Genomic DNA, 11,334 nt, shown 5'->3' on the forward strand with positions numbered 1-11,334 from the left:
TTCGGATATGACTGGAGAGGAGATGTATTGATGGCAGTGGATTTGGTCTGGTCATTGTAGAAAAGGAAATGACATTGGAATCTCAGCCCTGATGAACGGATAGAAATTCTCTGGGTAGTGAAGGAGGATGAAGAGAGTCATTCTTGACTAGGATTAGTGAGAGCAAAAGCATGGGAATGAAGAGTTCAGAGCATTGAGTGATGGGAGGGAGTGGAGGAGATGATGGGGTTGCCTCAGCTGCACGTATGTCAGGCAATACGTGGTGCTCACATGAAAGTAACCCTTTATCAGTTTATGATATTAACAGTAGTGTGTGTTCCAATTTTACTGCAGTTTTTTTTTTTTTTTTTTTTTTTTTTTTCAGGGCTGCACCTGCAGCATAAGGAAGTTCCCAGGCCAGGGGTCAAATGGGAGGTGCAGCTGCCGGCCTACACTACAGCCACAGCAACTCGGGATCTGAGCTGTGTCTGCCACCTACACCACAGCTCATGGCAATGCTGGATCCCCAACCCATTGAGCAAGGCCAGGGATCAAACCCACATCCTCATGGATACTAGTTGGATTCATTTCTACTGCGCCACAATGGGAACTTCATTGCTGCAGTCTTGATACTACTAGTTGTCATAATCTAATTTTTTTCTCATTAATTTAGTACGTACATAAAGTGTTAGTTCCTTTGCTTTAATAAGCATTTTTTTCATGGGTTTATCATTTATATTTCTTATTACCTGCTTTTTTTTTTAAGGTATTGTTGTATTTTATATTGAGCTTTTCTGTTGTGTTTTTTATTGATAGTGTGTGTATAAGAAACATTATTGGGTGTTTCCATTGTGGCTTACCAGTAACAAACCCAGCTAGTATCCACGAGGATGCAGGTTCAATCCCTGGCCTGGCTCACTGGTTTAAGGATCCGGCATTTTTGTGAGCTTTGGTGTAGGTCACAGATGTGGCTCAGATCCTGTACCACGGGTGTGGCCCTAAAAAAAAAAAAGAAAGAAAGAAGCATTATTGGAAGCCTGAATACTTGTGCACAAATATATCTTTCATTCTGTGGTGGCCCCATTTTACCTATATCTCTGAGAATATTATCCGAACCATGATGTCATTTTACAGCATCACGAAATAGGCTCTTTTTGGAGTTCCCATTGTGGCTCAGTGGAAATGAATCTGACTAGTATCCAGGAGGTCACAGTTTCAATCCCTGGCCTCCCTCAGGGGGTTAAGGATCTGGCGTTTCCGTGAGCTCTGATGTAGGTCACAGGTGCAGCTCAGATCTGGCTTGCTGTGGCTGTGGCGTAGGCCAGTGGCTACAGTTCCTACTTGGCCCCTAGCCTGGGAACCTCCATATGCTGTGGCCCTAAAAAAAGAAAAAAAGAAATAGGCTCTTTTTGCATCATTGTTTAGGATTAGTGCTTTTCGAAATTACTTATTGTTAGTGGAACTGTAAATAAGAAATCTGGAGTTCCCGTCGTGGCGCAGTGGTTAACGAATCCGACTAGGAACCATGAGGTTGCGGGTTCGATCCCTGCCCTTGCTCAGTGGGTTAACGATCCGGCGTTGCCCTGAGCTGTGGTGTAGGTTGCAGACACGGCTCGGATCCTGCGTTGCTGTGCCTCTGGCGTAGGCCGGTGGCTACAGCTCCGATTCGACCCCTAGCCTGGGAACCTCCATATGCCGTGGGAGCGGCCCAAGAAATAGCAACAATAACAACAACAACAACAACAACAAAAAAGACAAAAAAAAAAAAAAAGAAATCTTCTCATTGATATTTCCATTTCAAAGTGTTTTCTGTTTCATCTCCTGAGTGACTTTTTTTCTTAGGTTCATTTCCTCCCTTTGCAACCTTCTTATCCTCTCCCTTTCCCCTGGTGAGTTCTTTTCATAGTCACAAAATATGTTTATGTACCTCCTTGCACACTGGGCAGTGAATTTGGAGGCAAGGAGCAGCACCTAGTGGAGCGTCTCACCTGCAGTTGATGCCTAATAAATGGTTGGTTAATGACTGAGTGAATGAACCAGTACATGAGTTCCGATATGCTCTTTTGGAAAGCTGTTGTTCTACGATCTCCTTTGCTGGCTTGTATTTCTTTTTTTTTAATTTTTTTTTATTTTTTGTCTTTTTGCTATTTCTTTGGGCCGCTCCCGCGGCATATGGAGGTTCCCAGGCTAGGGGTCGAATCGGAGCTGTAGCCACTGGCCTACACCAGGGCCACAGCAACGCAGGATCCGAGCCGTGTCTGCAACCTACACCACAGCTCAGGGCAACGCCGGATCGTTAACCCACTGAGCAAGGGCAGGGATCGAACCCGCAACCTCATGGTTCCTAGTCGGATTCGTCAGCCACTGCGCCATGACGGTAACTCCTTGTATTTCTTTGCTTTCATGTTAGACTTCATGAAAGTTTGATTCAAATCTGCTATCTCAGTTACTGAATTGTCCTCTTCTTCCTTATCAGGTCTTGTTCCTTTTGCTATGAAATCTACGTTCTTTTTTTTTTAAACTTTTTTTTTTTTTTTTTTTTTTTGTCTTTTGTCCTTTTAGGGCTACAGCACGGCATATGGAGATTCCCAGGCTAGGGGTTGAATCAGAGCTGTTGCCTGCTGGCCTACACCAGAGCCACAGCAACTCAGGATCCAAGCCATGTCTGCAAACTACACCATAGTTCGTGGCAACGCCAGATCCTTAACTCACTGAGCGAGGCCAGGGTTTGAACCCTCAACCTCACGGTTCCTAGTCGGATTCATTTCTGCTGTGCCACAACAGGAACTCCTTTTTAAAACTTTTAATTTTGATCTAACTTTAAACCTACAGAAAATCTGTGAAGTAGTAAAGAGAGCCTCCATATGCGCCTCACCTAGCTTCCCCTAAGGTTATATAACCATAGTACAATGATCAAAACTAGGAAGTTAGTATTCATATATTAGTAACTAAACTATAGTCCTAATTCAAATGTCACTGGCTTGCCCATTAATGTCCTTTTTCTATTCAAGGATCCCACATTGCATTTAAATGTTATTTTCCTTGTTTTTTGTGATCTTGATGTTTTCGAAGAGCACTGACTAGTTATTTTGTAGACTGTCTAAAACCTACATTCTTGAAGATTGCCAAATCCCCTCTTTGCCAAAGATTTTCTTGAATCTCATTATTCTTGACTTTTCACAAGAATTTGATTCTGTAACCCTGTTTCTCATCTTTTTAGAGGAACTCATCCATTCTTTTGTCTTTCAGAGCCTTTATATAGACAACTCTTAGTGCACTAGCCATGATTTAGGTTTCTTGTGTTTACTGAACACTCTGGCCAGATATTCTGGTATCAGATAATTTTCTGCATCTCTCCTCCCACGCCCTCATCACCTACCCCTGATTTTGCATTTTAGTCAGGGGTGTAGATGTTCAGCAGACTTGGAAGAAGCCCTGGAGCTATTTCTCAAAGATGAAGGGCCTCAAAGTTTCTTTTCCTCATGGATAATACAAGACTTTGAGCAGAGAGCTAGCTTTTCTCTCAGGTGGCAAGAAGGTGTTAGGATCTGACAGTGCTTACGTTATAGTTCTTGTGCTCATGGAGCCTGCAGTCCAATGGGGCACATCCCACAGATTGGGAAACTGACAATCCAGTATACAGTGCCACTGCTGTCAGGGAGGCATGAGCAGGGTGTGGTGGCGCAGAGTTAGGAGTAGCTCTGCCGTCAGGAAGTTGGAAAGTCCTTTCTTTTCTGTTCCAACCACCACCATCTTAGTTTAGACTCTTGGGACTTTGTCAAATAAGTAGCTTTCTAGATTGTCTTACTTTTTATCTTTGTGGATTTCATATTGGCACAAGGAACATGGGTTTATTTCCTACATGTGCCAACAGAACACCCTTCTCTGGTCAGAGACTCCAGTCCTACCTATTTCAGCTTCCTTAGAGACTGGTCTTATTGAGATGCCTAATTTTGGAGGTGAACTTGAGGAAGATAGCCATACCTTTCTGCAGTCTCTCGCTAGGTGTCACTGTTTAAATTGGGGGGTTGAATGTATAAGACCCCAACAGAGAAGTTTTCACATGGAAAAATGACTACATTGGAGAATGGGGATGGTTCAAAATAGCTTGTCAGCACTGTTGGAGAAAATAATTCAAAGGAGTACCCTCTGAGTGTGCCCATCTTGGATGTCTTTTGATGTGGCGTAGTGGATGAACACTACCTCTGGGTCCGACGAACTGCCTGTGTTTGAATCCCACCTCTGCTAGTTGGTAACTTGTGACCTGGAGTCAGTTTATTAACCTCTTTAAGCCTCAGGTCTTCATCTTTAAAATGGAGATGATATAATAGTATCTATCTTTGCCATCTTTTTTTTTTTTTTTTTTTTTTAAGGTACAGGATTAAATGAGACAGTGTGGGTAGTGCTAAGTAGTATAGTGTCTGACACATAGTTCGTGCCTGGTAAATGTTAGCTGCTAATTTTTATTATTGGTATAATTATAAACAACGCATATGGTGCAGAGAAAGAAAAAAATGTTTTCCTCAAATTCTACAAAGCTGCTTGAGTATTCCCAAGGTCACTGGTCCCTTGGAGTTTAAGGTTCAGAATGCTATAAAAGGAAATGAGAACAGTTTGTCACCCACACATGCCGCAACATAGAACTGTTCTCAATAGATTAAAGTATAACCCTCTTCTACCACAGTTAGTCATTGACATCAAGAATTATGTCATCAACATGCTAATTCTTTTCCCCAGGCCTCTTTAATATTACTAAGATATTTCCTCTTTTCTAGTGCCAGGAATCTCATTTACAAATCACTCCTTTCTTTTTTTTTTCTTTTTTTCCTTAAGGTTCCTGAAGGAAGTGGTTGGCTTTGGTTTGAGTCTTGTATAGCTGTAGAGAAAATGGCATTAGGAAAAGGTACAGTAGGAATTCTCTTACCTCCTCCAAGGTCAACCATTTGATTCCAGTATTTCAGCTGAATAGTTCAAAAACATTTTCTTTTCCACAGAGTTCCAGGACTGACTCATCTAAAAGTGTGGTGGCCTAAACTTTAGAACCCACTCCATTGTGAGTTGGTAAACAGAAACTAGGTTATCTTCATCCTTAGTTCAGTGAAAGATCTAGTGAGGAATCTGCATTGTGTTTTCATCTCTTAACTCATTTTAGATTATCAGCTGCCCGTAGTCAGATTGTCTACTGTGGCTCCTTACGACTTCCCTTCTACTACCCAGCAGTGTCCAATGTCATGCACCAAACTGAGCAGGATTTGAAATCAAGCACAGAGTATTATGATGGTTCTCTCTGGCTGTGTCTGGCTATATTCCAAAGGCAGGTTTGATTGACTATTGAACACTTTGGCCTTATTCATGTGCTCATTCTATTAGTACCTAAAGTTGAGAATTAATTGCATTTTAATTTGATCTTCCATCCAGTTTAGAGCAACTAAGTTTAAAATTATTTGGGGGATCTTTAATAGACTTAAACATTAACAGTTAACATCAGTCCTCTGCTGGTGTATCATGTTGGAATACCATTTCCTCTACAGCTTTGGATAAAAAGAAAAGAATTGTAGCTACAGTGTGCCTGCCATGTTATCTCTTTTACCTCTTTCAACTTTACTGCTTCCATGGGAACAGCTAACAGTGCCTCATATTAATAATAAGGGACACTTGAGCATTTCAGTTACATGATTATTGACAGAGAAGCTGAACCATGGAAAGGAGGCTCTGGCAGGGTAGCTCTGTTGGGTAGGGGAAGATAGAGATTCCCAAGAATCAACAGAAGGCTGAAACTCAGCAATAAAGGAGGGCAAGAAAAGGATAGTACCGTTAAGGCATTGGGAATTGTGGCTGCAAGAAACCCATAATGAGTTTACTTTTTTAAAACGATGATATAGGTTGCACTGAATTGCCCTAACTCCTCTTTTATCTGGTGTCTTTGGAAAATGTGGTGCCCCTTACAAGCAGATTAGAAGCTCAGAAGTGGAGTGAGAGTGCTAGAACAAGAGGGACCTAGACATGATTTATTCCAGCCTCCTCTTTTTACTGATGGGAAAGACAGAGCACAGAGAGGGAAAGTGACTTGCCTCAGAATCCCAACTACTTGGTGATAAAATGGGGTTTAGAGCCGTGCTTTTTTCATGATCAGGTCTCTCACCTCCTGGACATATTTAAAACTTGAATTTTTCCTCACTGTGTATGGAGTTCTTTCTAAAACATATACATTCTTGTCTTTCTCAGTGGGTCACACTGTTGTCTCAGGATCATTATTATGAACACACGTTAATATGCTCAGATTCTCTCATGACCTCCTGAGGTATGGAAAGCTTTTACTCCTGTGTTACAACACTTTGGAGTGTTAGAGAGATTTTGAGTTCTTGTGCCAACTTCCAGTTTTTCCTGCTTCACTTTGGTGTCAGTTGTCACTCCTTAGTGTTACTGTTTGATAGGATTTTATCTAACCTCTGAGGCCTTTTTTTTGCTTTCTTTTAACGATGTCATGCAAGTTGAGGTTTTTGGATGAATGAGGCAGAATCCTTGATCATCTTTGGATAAACTCTAAAACTTTAGGGCTCTTCTGTTAGATATCAAAGTCTGTATGATACCAGTGATCGCATTAGTGTAACTTGTCTTCATTTTCCATCTTGCATTTCTTCTCTTTGTTCACCTCTACCCTCTGGGGGACTGAAGAATATCTGAGAATTACCATCACTAATTAGTTAATCAGGAGTCTTTCAGGAGAAACTAGTACTCACAAATAGAGGTTTATTTGGCCTTCTATGGAGTGTTTCTTTCTTTCATGGCTGCGTATCTTTCCGTAGGGGAGCCATTTACCTGTCTTATTGATTGCCCTGACCCTATATCTTTAAGCTAGTCTTATATCCAAATTCACACTTCCACCAGCCCGTGAAATCTAGATTGTAGCAATCTCCTGAGATCCTGTGTGCTTGTTCCTGACCTGTTCAAGCCTCTGCCCAGTCCCTGTCCTGTGCTTGGCTCTTAGCTCTGTCTTTCATTTCCTGTGTCTCCTTTCCCCACCCTCTCCTCTTCCAACATGCGCGTGCGTGCGTGCGTGCGCGCACACACACGCACACACACACACACACACACACACACATGCAGTTCCTTTCGGCTTAGTATATACATTTGCTCTCTGGCTTCCAACTGCTACCTCATCCAGAAGGACCCTGGCTGCCTGGGCCTGGAACTGCCTCTTACAGTGTGCCTCATATGATGTACCCTGCCTTAGCTGAACCTTCAAGACCCAACTGATGGCCACAGCCCATTGGTAATACCATTGCCAGCCCATCTGATCCTCCTGTGAAAGGACAGTTTTGGCAAGGCCCTCCCCAAAAGGCTTGCAGATTTTCTAGTTCTGTAGCTTTGAGAGCCTACAGTTCTTCATCTTGGTCTCCCCTCCCTTTGCCATTGTTTCCTTGTCACTCACCAGGGCTTGGTGAAGAGCCATCTAATGTTTCTAGGGTATTATGACACACGCTCACAGTCAGGCTGTGAGCCAATCCAGATTTTTGAGGACTAATATATTTCATTCGAACTAGTAATCCGTATTGAGGCTTTCATTCTTTAATTGTTCAGCAAATTTATTAAATGCCTACTGAATGCAGGATGTTTTACTGGACATTGGGAATAGAGTGATACACCAGAAAGTGGCTGTCCCTTGTCTTTGTGGAACTTATATCGAGGGAGGCAAGACAGACAGTAAATAAGAAAAAGTAAGTAAAACAAAATGAGAGTAGCTAAATGTGCAAACAAATAATACTAGATAAACAAAACCAAGTTAATTTTAAATAGGGATGTGAAGGAAAAACAGTAGGCTGATGTAATCGAGTGATGGAGGCTCACCAGAAGGTTCCAAAAGGCCTCTCTCTCTGAGGAGGTAATATTTGAGCTGAGAAGGAATGATGAAAAGGATCTAGCCATCTGAGGAGCCGTGGGAATAGCAAAGTAAGCCAAAGGGAAAAACCACTACAAAAGCCCTAAGGTGGGGACAAGCTTGTCATGTTTGAGGCAGTGTGGCTAGAGCATGGTCAGTGAGGAGGGGACAGAGATAAGGGCAGAGAGGTCAGCTGTGGGGAAGGATGGGAAACCCTAAAATGTTTCACTTTTATCGTCAGTAAGTACATTGGGAAGCCATGAGGGGTTTTAAGCTGGGGGAGTGGCACAGTTTGGTTGTTTTAAAATGTCACTGTGTCTGTGGAATGGCCGGAGATTGTAGGGGAGCAACCTGACGGGGTAGCTCTTCAAGGAGGGTAGAAGTCGCCTTTGTGCTGCAGAGGGCCGCAGCTGAAGCTGTGCTCGCCCTCGGATAATTGCTTTCCCGCCTAGATTGTTTTCAGAATCTCCCAGTTCTAAACATTCAATCTGTGTTCTGGCTTAATCAAGAAGCAGCACTCTCCTAGTGCCAGGCTTGGCACAGAAAACGTGGGCATGGTGCCTTTCGTTGAGCACCCTGGCCTGGAGAGAATGGAGAAAGCAGCCTGCAGTGGACCTGAGGACAATGCAGCTGACCCTCAGCACCTGGTCACTTGTAGGAAGCTTTGGAATCTGTAAACTTTATGTGCTTCTGCAAAACAGTTGCAGATGGTCTGGACTGATGATTAAATATCAGCACTGTTTTGCCCAGATCTGCTGTGGCCATCCTCTCCTTGTCTGGTTTTACATTACAGTGGGTAATTAAAGGGGCACAGCCATTTCTGGTTCCTTCCAGGACATCTTTCTCAGTTGGCTGAGGGGGACATTTCAGTTTCTGCCAGTTGTATAAGTGATTGCAGTGAGCAGTGGCTCTGCATGGCTACTTTTTTGTTTTCAAAATTAAAATAAAACAAAACCAACCAAACTGAAAATGAACTCTCTCTAATGAAAAGGAATAATTGCCTGCCTTTGCTGTCTCCGCTGATTCTCCAGTGGGAGTTCTGCCATCAGACTTGTCAGAGTTAGTTGGCAGGGCCATTTTTTTCCTGAGTTAGCACATAGAGATCTGAACGGGCAGAGATAACACAAATTAGCAATGGTACAAGCATATCTGCAGAGGAACAGATTTCTTTCTGACCAGAGGCGCCATCGGTGGGCACCACCTAATTTTCTATGCATCTCTTACCTCTGATGACAGGACTTTTCAGCAAATAAAAAGAATTGCTTAAGCACCACCTGAGCTGGGCAGTTTTTACAAGACTTTAGAATTTCAAAGACCCTCAGGCTGCTAAGCCTGCCAGTGCAGTCACTGAATATTATCTCCCTGGCTTCTCACCGGGGAACTTTACACCTCATGCAACATAATGAACTTGGGGAGCCAAATTCTGATTCTTGTGCCTCACTTTTTCTTTTTCCAAAGATTTCTTTTTTCCATCCCCACAGAACTCATAAAGACCCAGAAGGCTCAGTGGGGGAGGGGGGGAAGAGATAGTGTCTACCTTCTGGCTGACGTGACTTGTGCCAGTGGTTGGTGGTGATTCTGTAGTGAAGACCGCAAATCACTTTCTATCTTCATGGAGCCTGTCCCATAATCAGATGATTAAACATTTTGTTTAAATTCATAATTTCCCTTCTCCCTTTCCTGGTTGCTTAAAACCACCATTTGAGCAAAATGGAGGTTGGTTAACTGAAATTGGGCTCCACGTTCTAGTTGGGATTGTCAGCAAGAGGTTGAGGCAGTCTATTTTAATTAAAAAAGAGCAATTTTTAGCCTTGGTTCACTTTGTGTGAGGCAGAGGCACTTCTGACCACGTGAACTTTCAATTGCTGAGTGCAGCGAGTATAGCTTTTTGTCAGGAGCATAACGCCAAGCCTAAAAGGGTAATATCAGGAGGTAGGTGTGCAGCTAGGCCTGAAGTATTGCCTCTGCATTAATGGCAGACGTGCCTTCACTTGACAGATTGTGTTGGCGGGAGAAGGGGGTCACTCATAGGGTTAGTATGTGCCTGATTTGAAGCTAATGAAAAACAGCTCAGAGAGGAGCTTGTAGAAATTGTCATACTTTTAATGAAATAAAAGAATATGTGTTTTCTCTTCCCCGTGTCACCCAGCCGAAAGAACAAAACAGAAGCCTAGGAACTATGGAGTATTGAAGCCCACTGAGAGGGAGGCATTGTGCTGTTTGATTTGATACATTATTCCATCAGTAATGCCTTTGCCTAAAGGCAACCCCGGGAAGCTGGTATTCTTATTCCTATTTTATAAACGAGGAAAGAAAGTTCACAGAGGTTTAGTGACTTGCTCAAAGCTACCCAGGAAGTAGGTGGTAGAATCTTTTTCCTAATAGAGGGCTCCAGTGGATGAAGGTAGCCTAAAAAAGAAATGGCCTAGAGAGTAAAATGCAGCAGAATGCTACTGTCACCCTACCTTGTACTTGCCTCTAGCCTGCCATGTATATCACTCTTGTTCACTAGAACACCAGACATTGGTTATCAATTCCAGGGGATCAAGACTGTGCATCAGTTACCAAGCCCAGGGGAGAACTTCAAACACTGCCCATTGCATCTTAGTCTTGGAGTTGCCCAGGAAAACACAACACAGTCAAGCACTGCATGGAACAGTATTTTACTCAGAGAAGAGACAGAGCAAGGTCAGCTCCAGTAGTGTACCTCAGTCCCTTGTGGCCAGCGGGCCCTCCCCCTTCCAAAGCTAGCCAGTTGGCCTGCATGCTCCCCTCTCTCTCTCTTGCAGCAGTAGAAGAACCCATACCTGAAAGCTAGTGGCATCATAAGGGCAATTGACACACATGTGTAAGCAGAACAAAGGAACCCTTGTTTGAGCATGAAACAGGAAAAGATATTCCTATACAAGGTGATAAACCAGGCATAGGCTGTCTGAGCTCCTTATGTCTTGTAAGGAAGTAGTCCAGGCTCAAGGCCCATTTCTTTGTGGCTGAGTAGGGTTTGAAATACTGTGTGCATGAGACGGCCTTTCCCAACAGTTCTTTATTGGAATTACTTGGTTCTATATCTTTCTTCCCATGGGACTTTAAGTTTTTCTAGGGCAGTGACCAGATCAGTACCTGCCGTATGGCAAATACTTAAGTGTCTCTTGACTGAAGAAAGGAAGGCATGAAGAATGAACAAATGAAGCAGTGAATCAGTGATTCACTTGCAGTTCTTCTGGGTATCTTTTTATGTTAGTACTTAGCACCTCCACATTTGCCTTCTCTTTCTTGTCTCTTATTTCTTGATGGAGAGGAGATTAAGCTGTGTTTGTCAATGAGAGTGACCCTACTCATAAGAGACCCTGAGTTCGGTAAAACTTGTCTTAAAAAACAGTTGATGATCTTGATAACGCCCAGTTCCAATCCTGAAATAACCTGAGAGTTGGTTGGAATTTTTTTTTTTTTTTTTTTTAAAGACCAGAGCTCTCTCT

The 11,334-nt window shown here is 42.9% G+C and overlaps 1 protein-coding gene and 1 long non-coding RNA gene across 7 annotated transcripts in view; both read left to right on the top strand.

Moving 5' to 3' along the window:
- CTNNBL1 (catenin beta like 1) overlaps positions 1-11,334 on the top strand; it is a 175,189-nt gene that overhangs the window by 5,834 nt on the left and 158,021 nt on the right.
- Positions 338-7,697, top strand: LOC146395300 (uncharacterized). The gene is made up of 2 exons (XR_014832314.1): positions 338-1,185; positions 2,572-7,697. It is a non-coding gene; the product is annotated as an uncharacterized LOC146395300 (long non-coding RNA).

The sequence above is a fragment of the Sus scrofa genome, chromosome 17, assembly GCF_054392235.1.
Source record: "Sus scrofa isolate SSC_HxYL_T2T_F1_AM1 chromosome 17, Sscrofa_HxYL_maternal_Yorkshire_Landrace_v2.0, whole genome shotgun sequence".
NCBI classification, from domain to species: domain Eukaryota; kingdom Metazoa; phylum Chordata; class Mammalia; order Artiodactyla; family Suidae; genus Sus; species Sus scrofa.